Raw genomic sequence first — 18,466 nt, 5'->3', positions numbered from 1 at the left:
CAACACTCCCACACTCCCACAAACTCAAACCCCAACACACACACACTCACACCCCAACAAACACTCCCACATGCTCACAGCCGCCCCACACTCGCACACACTCACTCCCCTAGAAACACCCATTCACACACAACCAACACTCCCACACACTCACACCCCAACCAACACACACTCACACCCCAACAAACACTCCCAGACTCACCCCAAGAAACACACACACTGACATCGCAAACAATACTCCCACACTCTCACACTTCCACCCCAACAAATACACACACTCACACCCCAACAAACACTCCCACATTTCCAGAGCCCCACACTCACACACACTCACTCCCCAACAAACACTCATACCCTCCCACAGCCCCACACTCACACATACTCAAACCCCAACTAACACACACTTACACCCCAACCAACACTCCCAAACACTCTCACCCCAATAAACACTCCCACACTCACCCCAAGAAACACACACACTCACACCCCAACCAACACTCCCACACTCTCACACTCCCACCCCAACATACACACACTCAGAGCACAACAAACACACCCACATTTCCACAGCCCCAAACTCACACACACTCACTCCCCAACAAGCACTCATACCCTCCCACAGCCCCACACTCACACACTCACACCCCAACTAACACACACACTCACACCCCAACCGATATTCCCACACTCCTACACACTCACACCCCAACCAACACTCCCACAGCCCCACACTCACACACTCACATCCCAACTAACACACACTCTCACACCCCAACCGATATTCCCACACTCCTACACACTCACACACCAACCAACACTCCCACAGCCCCACACTCACACACTCACACCCCAACTAACACACACACTCACACCCCAACCGATATTCCCACACTCCCACACACTCACACCCCAACCAACACTCCCACACTCCCAACGTCCCACACTCACACTCACACTCACACCCCAACAAAAACACACTTACACTCAAACCCCAACAAACACTCCCACACTCCCACAGCCCCAGTCACACACACGCACACCCAACCAACACTTGCACGCTCTCAAACCAACAATGACACGCTCTCATTCCCTCACAAACATGCTCACACCCCCACCAACACTCACATGCTCATGCCCTCACCAACATTCATAGCCCCACACTCACACGCTCACATACACACACCCTCATACATACATATCCACACTCCGAAGCACACACATTCATACATTCACACACACACTCCCTCGCACGCCTCCCACCCCCACCACGCAAACCAAGGGCGATTCCAAGCAGCCTCCCCGGCATCTGAAGGGCGACAGCAGGCCCGGGGGTTCCTGCGGGCAAGCACAGCTGCATGTGGGAGCCCCAGGCTGTCCCCACATCCCTGCAGGGTCCCCGAGTGCCACCGGAAGTGGCCCCGCCTAAGAACCAAGTGAAGTGGCCTGCAGTCTCCTCAGCGCCTGCCGGGCACCGTGCATTGCCCCAGGCTGTCTGGGGGGGGCAGGAGGACCCACCTCGTTCCGGCCACGGCGCCATCGTTCTTGCCCAGCGGCTTGTCCAGCTCCACGCCGCACCAATCCCCCTTGGCGAAGTCCGTCTCCCCGAGGAAGCGCACCACACCGGCCTCCACGCCTCCCACCTGCCAGAGGGACGCGGGTCAGGCACTCTGGACTGCGCAAAGCGCCCCCACCCCCGCAAAGGAACATTCTGGCTTCAGAGTAGGGATTTCCGGAAGAAACCCCAAAGGTCAAGGTGCCATTTCCCCCTGCAACCCCTACAGGGTGAGCAGACGCTGCTGCTCAGTGTCCATGCAAGGCAGCGGCGTTCACACCCACTCGCTTACACCGGTGGCCTGGCTGACCACACCCCTGGGAATCTCTGACCCAGACCAGCCACCTGGTGTGGCGAGGGGGTCGCTGCCCCGTGGGTGTGGGAGCAGAGCCGTGGCAACCCCACCGCTGGAGAACAATTAAGCCAGAAACCAGCTAAAGGAAAATGACTGTTCTCATATCTTAGCGGAGTTCGATTTTCCAGTTCTCCTTCACTATGCCTTGGCTTGATGCTTGGCCCCCGGGACGCAGAGCAAAACAGAATCACAGCGCTGGACACCAACGGGAATGCTGACAAAAAGGGCCAGAGCACCGGGGGAAGGGCACTGGCTTTGTGTGTGGCCACCCTGGGTTCAATCTTCAGCACCCAAGATGGTTCCCCTAGCCCGCCAAGACTGATTCCTGAGTGCAAAGCCTGAGTGACCCATAAGCACTGCCAGGAGTGGCCCCAAAACCAAAAAGTCAAAACAGAAAGCGGGGGGGGGAGAGGGAGAGAGAGAGAGAGAGAGAGAGAGAGAGAGAGAGAGAGAGAGAGAGAGAGAGAGACCTCAACTAATAATGCCTGAGAGCGCGGTTTTCTTTTTTCGGGTCTGGGGCAGGACTGGGTTCACGTGCTCGGGGGTCACTCGCAGCACAAGGGGTAGCAGCGTCACCCAGGACTGTCTCTGTGAGTCCTGAAGTGCCATGTGCAAAGGCCCTGGCACAGCCTCCGTGGCCAGGCATGGGCCCTGGGCACTGTGAGTGTGACAAGGAATAAAAGAACAAGAGACAGGTGGCTGGGGTGGCGGTCCTGGGGTGAGAAGAGGCTGCAAAGTTCATCGGCGAAGAATTTGGCACAGAACATGCCGTCCCTGACCCGGAAACAGCCTCCTGGAACAGCACAGCTGGAAGCCAGTCACGTCTCTCAAGACCCTGACTTCATATCCTGGAAATATCATCTGCCCAAAACTGCCGCAAGCCTGTCTCCAGAACATTCTGTCAGAGCTCAGCTGGAGAGAAGGGAAGTGATCTCCCAAGGTCAGGAGAACCACCGCACATCAGCCCGGAGAAGCTCTTCACGGTTGGGCTCTGAGACGCCACAGGACGGACAGAGTGACCTCCCGCTCTGAGACACCATAAGACTGACTGTCCCGCTCTGCGACCCTTGCCTACTTGCGAGCACAGACGGGACTTGAGGTCAGAGCTGGGCATTTCCAGTGAGCCCACTGAGGGTCCCTGAGTCTCCAGAGAGAACCAAAGTAGCACAAGCATGGGGGCAGTCTGTCCACTGCCAGTGACAGGGAGTGCCAGGGGCAGGGGACCGCCTTCCACAGGCCTAAGGCTGGAACAGCCGTCTCAGAGCCTCCGAAGGGCTCCTCCGAGGTCAGTCACGTAAACATCGGGGCCAGCTGGCGCAGAACCTGGACTTCCTGTGCGCAGGGAAGAATGGGGCAAAGGGCAGGAGGCCCTTTGGAGAGCCGGGAGGGCGCCAGCCCTGCACGGGAGCTTCGCCTCGGTGCCCTGAGGCCAGCCCCCACTCGCCACGGCCTCCTGACCACGGCTGCGTTAGGCCGTGGAGCGCCAAGCAAACCTTCCTTGAATTAGGAAAAAGACCAAAGAAAGTGTTTGGGTTTTCTTTTTTCCCCCTTCTTCTTTCAGAAAACAGCCATTATGCTGGTTGTGGTCCCCCAAAAAAACCCTCAAAAACTTCATTTTGAAAGGCGTGCTCGAGCTGAGGTATGGAGCGATGGAACAGCACAGCGGGCAGGGCGTTGGCCTTGCACACACCTGCCCGGATGTGGTCCCTGAGCACAGGGCCAGGACTCAGCCCTGAGCACCACCACCAATAAATGAATTAACTGATCAGAGTTATTCACCGCAGAGCCAGTGGCAGTGTCCCCGCTCCCTTGTTCCAACGACACTGGTGTCCCTATGTCCGGGTGTGGACGGTTGTGAATGCAAGTTAAAAAAAAAAAGTCTTTTTTCTTCTTTGGGTCTTTGGGTCACACCTGGCGATGCTGAGGGGTGAGTCGTGGCTCTGCATTCAGGAATCATTCCTGCGATGCTTAGGGGACCCTATGGGATACCGGGGAACCCAGTTTGCTGAGTGCAAGGCAAACGCCCTCTCTGCTGTACTACTGCTCCAGCCCCCCAAACAGTCTTTAAACCGTGAGTCTCCTCCAGCTCCAATTCCCTCCCCGTGTTACTCTTTGGCCATCCCTGAACCCTGACCGTGACCCTCCAGGACCCTCCGAGGGCCACCCTGCGCCTGCACAGCTCTCCTCTCCGGCCTCCACAGCTCTGACACCGGCCTGGCGATGGCCATCCCTGTGGTCCCCGGGAAGCCACTGGCTCCGGGCCAGCCCCCAGTCTGTCTGGTCAGAGCCGCCCGCCTCAGACGTCCCCGAGGTGACTTTTCCCGGCCGCTTCCCACGGGTTCTGAAAGCGTTATTGAGTGCTTCTGCTGGGGGAGAACAGTTGTCTACAGCCAAGCGCCTCTGCTTAGGGGAGCTGTGCAGAGGAATGGGCTTGGGGTGGACTGAGGATGCCATGTGCAGGGACCTGGTGACCCCCACCAGAAACTCATCTTACAAAGGGTGCCCCCTCGCCCCCACCGAAGGCCTTCCAGGAGCTGCTCAGAGAAACCCAAGAGCAGGTGCTGAGTCTGAAGATCGAGCAACCAAGACAGCAAAACATACTCTTGAGAATGTTCCGGAGACGGGTCCCTACCCGTGGCCTACCCAGGGTCCATCCCCGACACCCCAGATGGTCCCCTGAGCCCTACCAGATCCCTGAGTTCAGCACCAGGAGGAAGCCCTGAGCATGGCCAGGTGTGGCCCAAACACCAAACCACACACGTCTGGAGAGACGGCTCAGGGCTTGCGCACGGAATGGCCTGGAGCGGCTCGGGGTGAGCCCTGTGACGCCCCAAACACAAACATCACAAACCAGAGCAATGGAACCGATTTCCAACTTTGTTCATTGGTTTGTTTTTTGAGTCACAGTCAGAGTGCTCAGGACTTACTTCTGGCTTGGTGCTCAGGGATCACTCCAGGATGTGCTTGGGGGACTGTACATGGGACCAAGACTTAAACCCCGGGTCAGAGGCATCCAAAGCACACGGCCTCCCCACGGCATGACCCCTCCACCCTGTTTTGGCTAAACTGGTAAAACTGGCAGCATCCCCGCAAGCATCCATCACGCTGGAAACTGCAGGACCAGGTGTCCTGGCTGCTCGTGCTTCCACCCAAACCGCGAGTCTGGGAAAGCTGATGGACCAGACAGGCGAATGGACACCCACCCGCGACCGCTGCCCTCGGCACTCACCAGCACCCGGTCCCCGAGCTTCAGCTCCTGCTCCCCGTTCTTGAGGGAGCCAGCCTCCGAGAGGTTGGAGATGGACTCGCTGGCCATCCTGGTCAGGTTGCTGATGTGAGGGGTGGCCGGTGCCTCCTTCGCGGAGGGCTGGGGTGCCTTCGGGGCGGCCGCAGGGGCCGGGGCGGCCGACAGGGGCGGTGTGGCCTGGGCAGCTGGCGCTGGCTGCAGGCCGTTGGTCTCATCGTTGGCCTGCCAGCTCCTGCTCAGCTTGGATGGCCGGATGAAGATGCCCTTCAGCGGCTCGCACTGGAAGTAGCGCACACCCGCCACTGAGCCGTCGTTCTTGCCGATGGGCTCGTCCAAGACGATCCCAGCCCACTGACCAGGGGCAAACTGGGTCTCCCCGAGGAACTGGATGAATCCAGGCTTGTTCCCCTTCACCCAGACTCGTTCCCCGACCTGGAAGTCGTCCACAAACTCCTCCTGCGTCTCCGAGGAGGGGGCGCTGGGGGTTTTCTCCCCAGGCACGGACTTCTCAACGGGAGCAGCCGCTGGAACAGCAGAAAGGGTCAGAAGGGTCAGAAGGGTCAGGAAGGGCCTGTCCAGGTCCAGTTAAAGTGTGGTTGGGGGTGGCCACACCCAGCAGTGCTTGGGACTACTCCCAGCCAATGCCGGGGGCTGCTTGTGGTGAAGCCTGGCCGGGCCCGCCGTGAAGGGGACGTGCCTACCTACTGCAGCATCCCAGGCCACAGTCATATTTGGGCAGCTGAGGGGAAATCTTTGGACACACCCCGTGATGCTACGGACCAAGCCAGGCGAAAGCTCCAACACAGTGTCTTATTTCTGCTGTGTCCACTGGCCCATCTTCTTTTTCTTTTAGGGGGGGAGCACTCCAGCCAGTCCGCAGGGCCTATTTCTGGCTCTGCGCTCAGGGTCACTCATGTGAGGTTGAGGCTGGAGAGTCACATGGGGTGCCGGTTGCCCTCCCCACTGTACTGTGGCTACGGCCGGCAATGAGGCCCTTTAGTCCAGGTGAGTCCACCTCCCTCAGCCTGTCCCCAAGCCCGGGCGAGGGGGCTAGCAGTTAGGAGGGAGCGTGTTGGTCGCCTCAGCTGACACCAGTTGCCGTGACACTAAAGTCACACAACGTGAGACTCGTGTGTGAGAGCTGTCCCCAGAGCCATGAACGTGCCTACAGCTCAGGGAGCCCTTCCCGGGTGAGGACTCGGGAGGGGGTTCCCGGGTGGAAATGAGTCTCCCCTGGCCCAGGCTGAGCGCACTTACCGGCCGAGGGCGCCTTCCGGGCCCAGCTCCCATGCTTGAGGATCTTGGTGGGGGCCTTCAGCCCGCTGGGCCTCAGCAGACTCATGGTCAGGTGGTCAGACGCTGCCGCGGCCACTACCGGGCCCTGACTGTCGAGCCCACTGTGGGGCCTTCTGAGGCGCACTCGTTCTCAGGGATAAATCTCTGAAGAGCAGAGGAGAGAGTCTGTCTCACGGGAGCGACCACAGCAGCTTCCGGAGCCCAGAGAGCTGCCAGTCTGAGACTCGCCACCCCGAGTGCGACCCCCAGCCTCCCGCACAGCCCCCTGAGCCCACCAAGTGTCATTCCTGCACAAAAACTCAATCCCAAACAGACAAACAAACAACAGCAGATTCAGGGCCAGAGGGCAGAGGGGACAGGTACTTGTCCTGCGGGCAGCTGACCCTCACACCCTCCCTGGCATCACACCCACCCCCAAACACATTCAGGAGCCAGAAATCGTCCCTGTGCACTGTGAGTGCCACTGACCACCTTCCCGTCCAGACACTGACTAGCCGGGAGGCGACTCAGCAGTGATGGCTGGTCTTGTGTGTGCATGTGTGCGTATGTATGTGTGTGAGAGGCCCGGGGTTACACACAGAAGCTAAGGCAAGCAAGACGCACACTTTTTTCTATGGGCTGAGAAGTGCCAGGGAAAAGGGCCCAGCAAGACTGCGCCAAAGGGGGGCTGGAGAGCGATAGCACAGTGGGTAGGGCGTTTGCCTTGCACGTGGCCGACCCAGGTTCGATTCCCAGCATCCCATATGGTCCCCTGAGCACTGCCAGGACTGATTCCTGAGTGCAGACCCAGGAGTAAATCCTGTGCATCACCAGGTGCGACCCAAAAAGAAAAAAAATTGCGCCAAAGGGGAGCGAAGGAGGTTTTGGCGTTTCCTTCGTTCCTTGTGACGGTGCCCAAGTTTGATAACCACAAGCCAGTATTAACTGCATTTCTTAACCCACAGAACTGAGGCAGACATGTGGATGGGGGAAGCATCGTCATGGCAATGGAACTCCGAGGAAGTCAACAATAGCTTCATGGCCACCAAAAGACCACCTGAGGGCACGGGACCCAAGGTCTGGTCAAAATTAACCCACATTAGGAGGCCCAGAGCAGGCTGGACCCCCCGAGGGAATAGGAACAAAGGCCAGGAAAGGAATTTCTAAGAGGACCTTGGACCACTCAACTCTACCCCCTTGGCAACCACCCTAGCAACGGACTCTAGGTAGCTAGAAACTCCCACCAGGGGCAGCCTGGGGAAAACCCGAGATTAGCCCCCTTGAACCAAGGGAGGGCGCTCATGTGTGCCCGAGCCCAGGGACTGCTCTTGCCTACGAGGTCGGTCATGTCACGGGCTTCTCCCCTCCTGAGGTGTGGACTTTCGGACCGAACGCAACCAGGCAACCTAACGTGTTCAGTGGCTTTCTGCGCCTCTGGAGAAGCCGCACTCTCTCTCGAGCGTGTTACTCCCTCCCTCATTTCCCCTTCCTAAAAGCCTCCAAATAAAATGTTCCTGCTTCATGCTCATCTCCTGAAATGATTTTCTGCGAGACGGACAAAGGCCCGGGGGCCTGAGGAGGTCGAGGATCGACTCCTTTCCCTGAAAAGGGCAACCACTCACTCCGGCCCGAGACCCCGGGAAGGCCTAGTGGGTGTCGTGTGGCTGGTAGGGCTCGTCGCGCTCATCAGTGCCAGCGCTCCAGCCAGTCCCGGGGGAGTGACATCTTCTCCTCTGCTTCTCATCAGCCCCCCCATGAGGGCCCACTGACTTCAGAGTCATTCCGTATTTAATAGAAAAGTCCGCAGGGGGCAGAGAGGCAGGACAGTGGGGAGGGCACTTGCCTTCTATCCAGTTGTCCTGGGCTCGATCTCCGTCAGCACAGGGACGTTAGCCGGCCAGGGTGACCCCTGGGCACAGCCAGGTATGGCCACCCCACCCCACCCCACCCCCACCCCCCCAATATATATATATATAACTACTAAAAAAACTTAAACGAACTACAGATTAAAAACTATCATACACTAAAGAACTGTTAGAGAAAAAAGCCACCCGCACGCGGGCAAAAAGCCCAGAGACTCAGATTCACCTGTGTCACACTGCACTCGCAGCTTAAAGAACTGAGCTCTGCCAAACAGGCTCGTGCCAGTCTCCTACAGAGACTGAAAATGGCACTTGGAGTCTAGAATGTTCCAAGGTAGAATGAGAATTCCGCAAGGAGGAGGGCATCATGGGCCCTTCTTAAAGGGGCAGGCGCCACCCTTCGTGATGCCAGGGTCCGGCTGAGGCTCCGGAGGGCTGCCCTGCAGATGCCAGCACTAGCTGGCCAATGTGCCTCTGGTCCCTGCGGGGCCCAGTTCTGGACTCCTGGGCCCTGAGAAAGTGGTTTCAGAAAACGTTTGACAAATGTTTGGCAGTTACAGATCTCCAACTGAGGTCATTCGGCATCCCCCGAGTGTGACCTGGACCCAGTGACTGTGCCCAGGGCCCTCCTCAGGAGCTGGGCCATAAAATCTATGGGCGGGCGGGGGCGGGGGCGGAGGGGCAGAGCGACAGGGCAGAGGCCCTGAGCCCGACCCTGATAGCCCTGCTCTCTGTGACCCCAGTGCTGTGAGCAACACCTGCCGCACCGTGGCCAGGGAGTGGCCCAGCCCACTAAGGCCTGAGAGCTGTACAGAGGAGTCTGGCCTGGCCTGCTCGGATGGGAGCACAAGCTGAATGAGTGCGGGTCCCCTCGAGGATGAGTGAGCAGGAACGGGGGAGTGGTGGGGAGGTGGGGAGGGTGGAGTGACCTAACCTGGGGGCTCAGGTCGGGACACTTGGACGGGACACCTGGCCGTGCTCAGGGCCGACTTTGATCCAGTCATCGGGGCTCATGCTGGCAGGACCTGGGGGGGGGGGGTGACGTACAGGGTGGGGTGGGGTCAGCCGCAGGCAAGGCAGGCTCCTTGGCCCTGGGCTACCTTTCCGGTCAAGGATACCTATTTTCTTTCTTTCCTTTTGTTTTTTGGGACACCCGGCAGTGCTCAGGGTTACTCCTGGGTCTGCTCTCGGGAATCACTCCTGGCGGTGCTCAGGGGGACTTATGGGGTGAGCCATGCACCAGGCAAGCGCCAAGTCTTGATGCCAAGGTGCCCACGAAACACAGTGTGCAATAAGGGACTCTACAGAGAACGTCAGGGCCAGCAAACGCTACGAGGAAGTCAATCAATTCTGAAAAAAACACAAAAAGATGCAAAAGGAGGGGCTGAAGTGAGAGCACAGTGGGGAGGGGTTTGCCTTGCTCACGGCTGACCAAGATTCGATCACCAGTCCTGAGCACTGCCAGGAGTAATTCCTGAGCATCCCTGAGTGTGACCCAAAAAGCCAAAAAAAAGAAAAAAACAGCGCGAAAGAAAATGTGTTTGAGCCTCACTGTCTCCCTGAGACTTGAGCACTCAGTGCCGTGTGTGAGCCCAGTAGAGTCTCCGGCCTAAACATGCCCCGACCCCCTCACCCCCATGCTCCTGTGTTTGGACCGTGACCCTAAATCCTGTGATGGGACCACATGTGTTCATGACAAAGACGCTAGCAGGCTCACGCCCCAGAACGTCCCTGCTTCACACAGGCGTGGCACACAGGTCCTGGCCTGCTAGTGGCCGGCAGTGATTTGGCAGGAAGCAGAGGTGTGAGCCTGAACGTGGGTCAAGTACGTTCCTTCAGCCTGGAGGGGAGGAATGTCCGAGAGGGGGTTTTGAGCACTGCCTCACAAGCATGAGGTCCTGAGTCCAAGTCCCAGGGGTCACATGTGCACCTGGCATAAAGCCGGCACAAACCAGGCAGCTCTGCTGTCCCAGCACCACGCAGGAAGGGGGGTGACCCCAGGGGGAGGGCCACCGAGAGAGGAGGGGGACACCACAGAAAGGAGGAGGGATCACAGGGCAGGAGTTGAGGGCTGCAGGGCCGGGAGCACCGGGCAGAGAGCAGCCCTGGGGAGCAGGAGGCCAGGAGGGCGCACCTTGTCACTGGCCACTCGAGGCCGTGTGCAGACCCACGAGGCTGACAGGGCGCCAGCGACGGGGCAACCCCAGCAAGGATTTTTCTTTAAGTTTTGGGCCACGGGGCCAGAACTCTAGTACAGCGGGGAGGGCGTTTGCCTTGCACACAACTGACCTGGGTTCAATCCCGGCATCCCATAGGGACCCCAGAGCACCTCCAGGAGTAAGTCCTGAGTGCAGAGCCAGGAGTGACCCCGGAACATGTCCAGGTGTGACCCAAAAACAAAACAACAGCAGAGCAAGCGGAAGGGCCCGGAAGCTCTGAGCCACGGAAACGCCGAGGTTGGTTGGTGCCCACTCGCCTCCGCCCCCTGCCAGGCCAGGCCGGCCTGGGATCAAGGTGCCCGAGCGTCTCCAGACAGGATCTGCCTCAGCGGCTTGGTGCGTTATCTCAGCCTATCACCCAACTCGACTGGGATTGACTCTGGTTATCTCCTTGACTGGTTATCTTGGGCATCTCAGGGGCCAGCCGCCAATCTCCGTCCTCCCACCTGGCCAGGGCGGGATCAGGTGTCAGCAGCTGGGCCCTGAACACCCCACCTGCCCGTCCAAACGCAAAGCAAGCACAAAGCCAGGCTCGCCCCCAACTCGTAGGACACGACCAAGCTAGGGGCCCCGGAGAGCACTGGGCCCGAGGAAGGGTCCCAGAGATCCCCAAATTTCCCTTGCTCGACGGCCCTGCCCAGCAATCTGCATCAACCACTGGGCCCGAGCTCTCTGCTTTCCTTCTGCTTGCTCAGCGAGACGCAGCACCTCACACCTGTGTTTGGAGGGGAGGAACACCAAACTTTTTTTTTTGGCTTTTTGGGTCACACCTGGCGATGCACAAGGGTTATTTATTCCTGGCTCTGCACTCACAGGGGTTACTCCTGGCTCTGCACTCAGGAGACCATATGGATGCTGGGACTCAAACCCGGGATGGCCACGTGAAAGACACACGCCCTACCCACTGTGTATCTCTCCAGCCCCGGAACTCCAAACTTTATATAGAAAACAACGTATTTCACAATGCCTTTTCAGCCATTCTGATTGTTGGGGGGTAAATTCTAAACAATCATGGTGCATCTTTTGTTGAAATAATGAATGCAATCAATGTAGAGGATAGTTAAGGAGAAATCATCTGCCTCACAGGCATTGGGTGGGTGGGAGCTGGGGTATATTGGGGTTCTTGGTGGTGAAAAATGAGCACTGGTGAAGGGTGAAGGGAAAGGTGTTTGATTATTGCATGACCGAGACTTAAATCTGAAAGCTTTGTAACTTTTCCCACGGTGATTCAATAAATAAATAGAAGAAGAAAATAAATAAATAAATAAAATTATGAAAAACAAAAAAAAGTAAGGTGGAGTTCAAGCCCAATTCACTCAGCTAATCAGTGGCTGAATAAAGAGCACTACTCCTACATTAAAAACAAACAAACAAACAAACGAAAAACACTACTTGTGAGGCGAGTGCATCAGCAGCCTGATGGCACCTTCAGACTCCAGATACCCCAAAATTGCTGCTGTGCCTTTGGCCAGACCCCAAAAACTTGGGCAAAGTTTACCAAAAAAGTAAACGGCCAAAAGTTAGGTATGTGGGAAACACACCCACAAGCCCCCTCCGGCTCAGCTATATCATTGGAGGCATGGCCTCTCTGCTTCCTGATTGAACTGCTTAATGGCCATGATCCCAGAGACTCAGAAACACATCGCGAAACCCAGTGGCTTTTGGCAGAAAGGCGTCTGGTCCCTGCAGTGCTGGGCCCATGGTTTCATGCCTTGGCCTGTTCCCCCTGGCGGCCAGGTGGCCGCCATCCTCCAGAGGTCACTGGACAGTCAGGCTTGGGCCCTCAGTGACAAAACTTGTTGGGCCTCACAGGATGGGGGTGGAGCCAGTCCTGTCCTCCCCTCCCAACGAGACCCCAAGTCATCGTCCATGAACAGCCTCTCTGACTCCTGATCAAGCTGCTTAATGACCAGGATGCCAGAGACTCAGGAGCAAATCTCGGAACCCAGCAGGTTTGGGCAGAAATCCCTCCAGATTGAAGTGTTCAAATTTGGAATTTCAAAATCACGTGGCCACTACTGCAGCCACACAACATCATAGGTTATTCATAACCAGCAATAGAAAACAAACTGTCTACTGTTGCCTTTTCAGCAGATCTGAGTGTTGGGGTAAAATCTCAAACAAGAATTGTGGGTCTGGTGTCAAAATATCGAATGTGATCAAAGTCGAGAGAAAATAATTTGGAAATCATCTGCCCCACACGTAGGGGGAGGGTGTGGGATGGGGATATACTGGGGTTGTTGGTGGTGGAGAATGGGCACTGGTGAAGGTATGGTTGTTTCATTGTATGACCGAGATTTAGACCCGAAAGCTTTGTAACTGCTCTCATGGTGACTCAATAAATAAAATCATAAAAAATGAAAAAAAAGTAAGGTGGAGTTCATGCACAATTCAATCAGCTAATCAGTGGCTGGATAAATAGCAGTACTCCTAAATAAAAAAAAAAGAGAGAGAGAGAAATCCAGAAAAACACAGCAAATCTGTACCCCAAGCGCACTCCTCCCCAAACGATCCATTTTCCCCCACCCGAGATAAAGCCGACATGCTATGGGTCACATCCTCCTGCCACTGGCCCCCAAAACGCGACGCTCCCTCCTCCCACCCCGGGGACTGATGGCACAAACTCCATCTTTGTGTCACGCCGTACGTGAGACATTTGTCACTAGAACCTGATGACTCACTTCAGAACCTCAACAGAAGCCACAAAGATGGGGAGCACTGCTCGGGGAGCACCATACAGGGGCTGCTCAGACCTTCTCTGCCTCTGTCCCCCGCCTGCTCTGGGGACGATGCATAGACAAGTGGCCAGGGGTTGAGAACAGAGGAACCAAGCCTGGAGGAAGTGGGTGCTTGTGTTTTGTTTTCTCTGGAGGCCTCTAACTACGGCTCCTCTTAAGAGACAAAGAAGGCCGCAAATAGGCAAACACTCTGAACTCGGTTAGCACCCAACTCTGATTTAACGCCAAGATCTGCTCTAAACGAACCTTGAAAGGGTAAGCTAAATGTCTCTCAGGGAAGCAAATAACCTTAGGGGATTATCTACTCTGGTACTAAAAATGGGGGAAAAAAAGTCTGTTTTGGATTTCTTGAAAATGTCAGCTTGACTAGAAGCTGGGGTTTCCGAAGGCAGTTCTATTTCATCCCGCAGCACAAATGCTTCCTCCCTGCTAGAGCTTTGGCTCACGTCTGTCCAGCGTCTTCTGGACAGGGAAACACCAGCCCTGGGAGGTGTGGCGTGATGGGACACTGGCACACAGGAAGCACCTCAATTTGGGTCATTTTCCCCCCTTAGGACTCCGAGGACCCCTTACCCCTCGGGCAGCGCCGCACGGCATTCTATCAGGAAGTTACATAAAAATCAGTCTTCCGTTCGAAACAAAATTTCAGGAGCTGCAGACACAGTTCAAGACTATATACAGCCTGAAGGCACAGGACATATGCAAACGGCATCTATTCACTGTCATCAGCGAGCCCCGTCACCCGTCTCATGCTGGCATTCAACTTCAAAATATCCAGATAGAGGAAATTTTTATGTGTCAGGGGGGAAAATCAGAGTTAGCAAGAGCTCGAAGAGAAGAGCAAGCCGGCAAACAGGACTAAGAGAAGGTGAGCGGAGGTGAGGCCGGTCTCTGGCCTAACCCGGGTCCCAGCCCCAGCTGCCCTGCAGAACCCACCAGGGGACACCCCACATGCCTCGGAAAACTCACGGACACCCCACATGCCATGGAATCCCTCCAACGCTCACAGCTGCTCAGGTCTGACTCACACCCGCCCTTCCATGCAAAAGAGCTGAAGGAACAAGGATCCCCAGGTCGAAGCTTCTAGTGTCGGGGCTGGAACGATAGTACAGCGGGGAGGGCATTTGCCTTGCATGCAGCCAACCTGGGTTCAAATCCCGGCATCCCATATGGTCCCCTGAGCACCGCCAGGAGTAAATCCTGACTGCACAGCCAGGAGTAACCCCCGTGCCTCTCCGGGTGAAAAAATTAACAATAAAAAGATAACACTGTGGAGGTGTGCAGACTGGGGGCGGGGTGCAGAGGGAGACCTCCCAGAGAGCCTGGCGCAGAGTGAGCATAACATCCCCAAAGACCCCGTAGGATGGCTCCGCCAGGTCTGGGGTGCAGCCTCACACTTGAGTCTAAGCCACCCTGGTCAGGATGTCCAAAGAGTCCTCAGAAAAGAACCGGAAACTGCATTGGAGCAGCCCACAGAGGATGATGCAGGGGAAGGAAAGCATTAGGGGGCCTCTTTCGAACTGCTCAGGGGCCCAGGTGACTGTTCAGAGCGGGAACTGTGTCTGCCTGCGGACAGCTAAGCCGGCTCCTGCCCGGCCCTGCCCAGCCCCGAGCACCCAAACAAAACATTCATGTTTAAAAACGGCGTATTACTACAGAGACACCTCTAACAACTCCCACCCGGCGAGGCTCAAGGGATAGGCTCTGCACTCAGGAATTATTCTGGTGGTGCTTTGGGGACCATATGGAATGCCGGGGATTGAACCTGGGTCAGCTGCGTGCAAGGCAAATGCCCTCCCAATGTATATTGCTCCAGCCCTTGTAATTCCTCTTTAAAAGCCCCTAGGGTCATATCTGGTGGTGTGTGGGTCCCTCCTGTCCTGAACTCGGGGCTCCCCAGGTGATGCTGGGGCTCTAGCCCTCTAAGCTATATCCCCACCACCCATATTTCCGTATTAAAAAATTTTTTTTAATATGGAATTATGGGTGGATGTGGGGGGATGTGGGGCCCTTGGTTCTGACCTGTCTCGAGTCTGTCTGTTGGGATGGCCCCACTCCACCCGCACAGGGCCAGGAGCAACCCTGGGTGTGACCGAGACAGCCCCTACCCTCAGCTGGGGTGACCAAGCCGCTTCCTCAAAGCTTCCGCACTGCTGACTGGGAACAGAAGGAGCAGAGAGGCCTCTCCCAGACATGCAATGACTCGCATGGAAGGTGAACCCTGAGTCCTGTCACCACATAGGGCCGGGCAGGCCCCTGTCCTGTCACCACACATGGCATGCAAGCCCTTCCCTGCTCCAAAACTGGGGTGGGGAGAGACCATTGGGGGATCCCAGGAAAGTTCTGGATTCCACAGGCCGAAGCCCAGGGGCGTGAGCAAACCCACGGGGAGCTGGGTGACAGCATCCCAGAAACCAAGCGAGCCCCAGGTTCTTTCTCTTAAGGTGCTGCTGAGACCAACATGCTGAGGGAAAGGGGGCCTGGAAATCTGGTGATGCACCTGCGTTCTCAAAAGGTCAAGTCCTGAGACCAGCAGTACCAGTACCACAAATCAACTCACACGCCCAAAGAATGCAGGGAAACATGGTCGCGTCTCAAACACACCTGCACAAGCTTCCAATGGCAGAAGGCGCAGAGGGCGCAGACAGGCACCGGGAGTGCTGGGGCCGTGCACGGGTTCAAGCTGACAACCTAGCTTGGCACTGGGGGTCACACCAGGCGGGGCTTGGAGGACCATATGGGGTGCCAGGGAACGAACCCGGGTCTGCCAGGGGCAAGGCAAGTGCCCTACCCACTTTACTATCTCTCTGGCCCTGGCATGCCGTTTTTAGAGGACATTATCAAGCTGATGTGTTTCCCCCTTGCATCTTCCCCTTCATATGTGCTGAAAATAACCAGTAGGAAACAGGCTGGGACGGGCGTGTGGGAGAAACAGAATTTCCCGCACACCCTGCACCCAGCCCTGAGGTCACACTGCAGAACCTCAAGAGTTTGAATGAAAAATGTAGGCAATTGTATTTCTAGAAAATGAGAATGTAAGATAAGAGTCTTCAGGTCTTGCCAAGACTCAATCAAGGAGAAAGGCGGGTCATGGAAACAAAATCACTCTCAAATGGCTAACTGGAAAAACGCAGTGACAGACTTGAGTATTTCTGGCTGGAGCGGCCCTGCCTTCCACTCTCGACTCTTCCTCCATAGCCACAGTCAAGTCAGGGTGGGACGGGCACAAGGACAAACATCGACCAGCAGCAGAGAAACACCAGAGATAAACACATTTAAGGACAATTGATTTTTGAGAATTCAGTAAGTGCACTAAGAATTTTAAGCCAATTTGTTGAAACAGGAGGGTCTCCATAAGCAAGAGGAGAAGCGGCCCGAGAGACAGCACAGGGGAAGGCGCTGGTCTTGCACGCAGCCAACCTGGGTTCTATCCCTGGCAGCACATATGTTCCCCGAGCATGGGCAGGAGTGATCCTTGAGCACAGAACCAGGAGTAAACCTTGAGCACTGCTGGGTGTGGCCCAACTCCCGTCTCTCCCCAAAAGGAAGAAACTGGAGGCTTCCAGGAATCACTGAAATGCCAGTGTCAGTGTCACCATCACAAATGAGGCAGAAACGAGCGTCAAGTTCAAAAGGCAAACACTGAACTTACTCGGAAGGCGCCCTCCGACTCCATGGAGAGAAGGTCCCCGTCGAAGGGAATGAGGTCCAGGCTGTACTCCTCCCTGTGGATGAAGGAGCCCAGGACGGCCAGGTCCTTCAGCTGCTGCTCACACAGCAGGCTACGCCGGGGCACAAACAAAATGTGGAAATCTCTTGTGGGGCCACGTCTGTCTTCACTGCAAGAGAAGGACCGTGCGTTGGCCCGAGGCCCCGAGGCGAGGACTGCTCCCCAGGGCCCCACCTGTGCCTGGCACACAGTGGGCTCTACAGAGACGCTTATGAACTACCCCCCACCACTGACTCGGCCCAAGATTCTAGTTTTCTTGCTCTCTTGATTTTGATGCTTTGTCTGGAAACCGCTGACCTGTGCTCTGCCAAGGGGCAGTGTTACTTTCTCTTGGGCCATTGATGGGACATGAAAACTCTCAGGGTTGGGGCTGGAGCAACAGCACAGCAGGTAGGGCGTTTGCCTTGCACGCGGCCGACCCGGGTTGGATTCCTTGGTCCCAGCATCCCATATGGTCCCTTGAGCACCACTGGGGGTAATTCCTGAGTACAGAGCCAGGAGTAACCCCTGTGCATTGCCAGGTGTCACCCAAAAAGAGGAAAAAAAAAGAAAAACCTCTCAGAGTTATTGCAAGGAACATCTGTTTCTTGCAGAAAAAAAATGTTTCTATTTAATCAAGCGATGTCTCTAGGAAAATAAAAGGTTGCTCCACACCGTGCCCGATTTTGCGCAAATACCCCGTATGCTTTTAAGTCCTTAGGGGCCACGTCGATCAAACGTAATGCAGACTGGGCTGGTGCACTTCCTCCATAGATGCTGCAGCATTAAATTTTAATCAGCTTCTCCTGACTTTGCTTATGAAGTTTGAGCATATGGTATTCAGTACTTGAAAAAGAACCATTAGCTGTTTTTCTTTTTATAAAGAAATTTGGGTCCTTCTACTGAGACAGGCCGGAGCTTTCCTCTGTCCTGAGACAGGGGGTTTATGTGGTTTGCCCTGCCTCCCCAAGCCCCAATACACAAAGTTTCCCATTCTCTATTTATAGTTTTTGGGCCACCCCGGCAGGTGCTCAGGGATAACTCCTGGCTATGCACTCAGAAGTCACTCCCGGAAGACTTGGGGACAGCACTGGGTTCCGAGGATCTATCCTTGGCTGACTGCAGAGTATCCTGCTCCTGACCCCCCATTCTCCTCCGACACACTCTCACATCTTTCCAAAGATCCACTTACCAAAGCGCTGGCAAGCAAAGGTGTCCTGATTGATGAGCACTCAAACCACTAGAGGAATGATTCCGTATGGACCCAGCATCAGCTCTGAGATACCTAAGCACATTTTCAGCCATTATATCCATCAGTTCTAGCCGGGGTCTGATGAAAAAATTGATATTCTTGACATCGGCTGCTGGCAAGAGGCTTCCTTTGAGTGTGAACATTTTCTCCACCTCACGTTCCTAGGAAAGCACACATACAAATGGTGAACAGAACCCCTAAAACTTACCAGCCGACCCAAACTTGGGCATCACTGCAGGCAGCCAACCTGAGTTGGA

The sequence above is a fragment of the Sorex fumeus genome, unplaced genomic scaffold, assembly GCF_029834395.1.
Source record: "Sorex fumeus unplaced genomic scaffold, SorFum_2.1 ptg000177l, whole genome shotgun sequence".
Lineage (NCBI taxonomy): Eukaryota > Metazoa > Chordata > Mammalia > Eulipotyphla > Soricidae > Sorex > Sorex fumeus.
The sequence above is the reverse complement of the archived record's forward strand: the minus strand, read 5'-3'. Positions refer to the sequence as shown.